This window comes from Pinus tabuliformis, chromosome 6 (genome assembly GCF_031772625.1).
Source record: "Pinus tabuliformis cultivar Carrire ecotype Pingquan chromosome 6, CPIR1, whole genome shotgun sequence".
In the NCBI taxonomy this organism is placed as follows: domain Eukaryota; kingdom Viridiplantae; phylum Streptophyta; class Pinopsida; order Pinales; family Pinaceae; genus Pinus; species Pinus tabuliformis.
The window spans coordinates 1747918004-1747921904 of NC_142292.1; the positions used below are offsets into that span (position 1 = coordinate 1747918004).

Sequence of the window (3901 nt, forward strand, 5' to 3'; positions counted from 1 at the left end):
ATGTAGAGTTTGTTTTTTCATGCATTGGACAATGGAATCTAACATTAAGAAAATACATCTTTCTTGTACTTCCTTGGACTTCCCTATAGTGTTATTAACAAGTCAATTCCTATGAAGATCATGAAATTTGCAATGCACCCAATCCCAACAACTTGGTGGGAGCTATGTTGGGTGACCCAGACAACATGGATTGATTTCCTGATGACCAAAATGATTACGAGAAAATTCTACTGTAGAAAGCTATCAACACTCCAGGCACCCAAAGCCCAAGTTCCATGGAGCTTCCCATAACTATAGAGATTCTCTCTCCAAAGCCATACGTTTTTATGAAGGCCGACGCTCAGGTAAGCTCCCTGGCAGTCAACATATGACTTAGAGAAGAGACTCTGCTCTATCAAATGGGTTTTCTCAGCATGTAAGCAATCATTCCTCTCATGTGTTATACTAAGAGTATTATCTTTCTTCATGTTTTTTTATAATATTCCCTATAGGCCATGGTATATAGATGCATGGTTTGAATGTGTGCAGGAGTTCTTCGAATTAAGTAGAATTAGTCAAGGAAAAATAAATCTTCGAATGATATTTTCACATGAAAGACTTTTCAAAGTTCAAACATAAGTAACCAACAATACCTGATAATATTTTCATGTTGAGTACCATGTGCATATGCAAGCATCTCACTGGCCTTTTCACTCGCAATCCCTTGTGCAGGAGATTCTACATCCATAACAGAGTTTTCCTGCCCATCTTCTGCTCTCTTCACAGATTGCTTAATTGCACGAGCAATCTTTAATTTAGGCTTTCGTGTTTCACTTGATTTCATAGCACTTTCTTCTGAGGCTAGTTTCTTCCTGGTGAGATAAGCATGTACAACATGAGCAAAGCCAGGTTTATAGGAGAACAATAACCCATGCAAAGGCTTCCCTTCAATATGTGATTCAATAGTGTATCCATAATGAAACACATCAATTATTTTTGCTTCAAATATCTTCTCTTCAACGGGCTTGAAAGTGTACACAGAAGGTTTGTCTTGACCAACAAGAATGTTAGTTGGTGGGGTTGTGGACAAGATGTTTCTAGGCTTCACATCAAGCTTAGGTGTATCTCTCTCCTTCTCAGGATCATTTGAAGAGACATGGTGCTCTTGATGCTTTCTTTTCAACTCCTTCCTTAAAGAAAAATTCTCTGGCTTTTTCTCATCTTGTCCATTTTCCATTTTCATTTATGTATCCAAATAATACATTTCATCCAGGGTCTCCAATTTTTCATTGCACCCTCCTATGAATATGAGAATGCCTCTCTTGAAATCCAAACAATCTCCAACAATAGAGAATCTAGTATATGGTCCTTAACTTGTGGTTGCTACCTTGGTCCGCACTCCCGTCTCTATGTTTAGCATGTCAAATTCATCAAATAAATTATTATCATCAATGAATCCACCAAACACAAACAAATGCTTTCCAAGGGATATTATTGCATGGCCTACTCAAGGTGCTAATATCTGGCCAATTGTGTTGAGATCTTTCCACACAAGTGTATCTGCATCAAGGACATAGACATCAGACAAATACAAGTTTGATGCATCCCCCCCACCCAAGACTATACTTTTTTTCTTCCATGATGAACCCAAGACTATAATTTTGTTCTTCCATGATGAGAAAGTGGCTATATTTTCGAGACGGTGGTGTACCACTAGTTTCAACCCTTGCCCAAATTAAGTTAATAATAAAAATGCAACCACAATGACAATAACAAACATTTGCTTTCTAAATAAAAGCTTACAACATTGTATAATAGCATACCTGAAGATACCTACGACGAGGTTCACGTGCCTCATTTGTTTGCACAGAACCATAGACATGGCTATAAGGTCACCCTGACGAAAAAAATCTACCACATTTGATGTTAATGGTTTGTGGTGAAGTAAAATTATGAGTGAGGATACAAATAATTCAGCCAGATAATGGGTCTAGCCACAATCGATACATTCTATGGAAGATTTCCTTCGGTTAGAAACAATTAAGAGGTCCTACCTCTTAGTAAACTTATCCCGTTTGGTGATGACCTTACTTGCTCACTCCAGCTATCTCTTGTTTCCTTCTTCAAACACCTGAAACAAGTAAACAATAGGAAACAATAAACATGATAATTGACAAAGTTTAATTCAACCTACTTAACAAGTCAAGAAAAATTAAGCCATGAACATGTAAGATGACACATCATGTAGGAAATCAATCGATAGTTGCATATATATTGAATCAAGAAGAGATTACAACCATTGTCTTGACATTGCCATTCTCCTCCGACAAAACCAGGTTCCCACACACTTCTACTAGCATTCCATGATGGCCTCAACAATGATAGTTTTAAGGATTTTCCCTTTACGCTTTACGCTAAACCAAATTCACACTTCTCCCTCACACAACTAGAGAGCTACAACTATGAATAGCTTGCTCTTTACTCCAAACTTAATTAGCACTAGCACAACAACATTAACACTTCAACACTAGCTTGTGCTTGGGAAAAATAGAGGTTTATATAGCATGAATGGATGGGAGATGGTTCCTCTTCTCATGGGAGAAGGTCTTATCTCTTGAGGTAGTTCCATCCTTATAGGGGAAAGGAGCCCAAGCTGACATCCTCGACTCCACCCGGCTCAACCATTTACCAGAGTTCCGTTACGAAGCTTCTAGAGTTGGAAGCTTCGGCTCATTTAAAAATTTTTCCAAAAGAGGATTGACGCAATTGAAACAAAGGTCAGTTGCTCCAGTTGATGCTATGGATAGTGTTAATCACTGCATATCAGCGTGAGGAGGTTAAGGGTCATTAGCGCCGATCTTGTAAACTGGGAAAAATAGAAGATTTTGGGGAAATGGCACAAAAGGGAATTTTTCTACTCATGAAGAGGTACACAATGGGAATTTATTCATGAAGGGAAAACATGTAGGGTTCATTGTAGAAGTCCTCCAAGATCAAGGAATGGGGAGTACAGGGACAGTGACAAAATGCTGTGTAACAGATGCCCCCCTAAAGCATGAAGGCCGAACTAGAGTGAGGGATGAAATTCTTTATGAATCAATGTGGGGAACCATAGTCTGTCGTCAGAAAACCTGCAAGAAAGTACATATACATATACATAACTAAAAAATCTATCAAATGATAAATGAATCATGGTATGGATGCAACCATCTAGAGAATGATCATGTAAATGGATCTAGGCATGAGCGCAACCATCCTATAAAGAGGATCATATCGAAACCAAGGTATGGTCGTATCCATCCAATAATGAGAAGGATCACATATGATAACTCATGGTATGGTCATAGCCAACCATTCGAAAGAGACATGTATATCAACATAACCATGTCACATCACTTCGCAGCCTGGAATTTTGTGATCTAAGCCGAGGGTCTTGTGCTCCAACACAACCCGATCAAAGTACAAATTATAACATGTGAATAGATGTGTTGACTTTGAACATGCTAGAAAGTCGCTTGATTACGAGTCAATAATGTAAACTGTTAACAAGCGTGAGAGAAACCACCAATAATGAAAATGGTCATCAAGGTACTATCAGCACAATCCATAGAATGTGAATAGAGGAATTGAAGTCGAACACCCTTGAAATCACTCGATCGAAAGCCAATGATGTGAACTTGTCTTCGAGTGCAAAGAACTTTCCATTAGGGCATTTAAGGTCTAAGGTACTGGAAGGGAGTTTCTCAGTAAACTTCCTGCATAATGAGTTGAACTCGATAGGAAGCGACCGTGTCGAAGGAGGGCCATAATGTATCCCACATCATCGACATGAGACAAAAGGATGCAAAATGATTTTGGATGATACAGAGAATCATGGGTAAGTGTAACTGAAGAAGGACAACTCTTGAACATATCATCGACA

The 3901-nt window shown here is 38.7% G+C and overlaps 1 pseudogene; it reads right to left on the reverse strand.

The window, feature by feature from the left end:
* Nucleotides 1-601: 601 nt before the first annotated feature.
* LOC149265900 (uncharacterized) lies at nucleotides 602-1861 on the reverse strand (annotated as a pseudogene).
* Between the last annotated feature and the right edge of the window lie 2040 nt (nucleotides 1862-3901).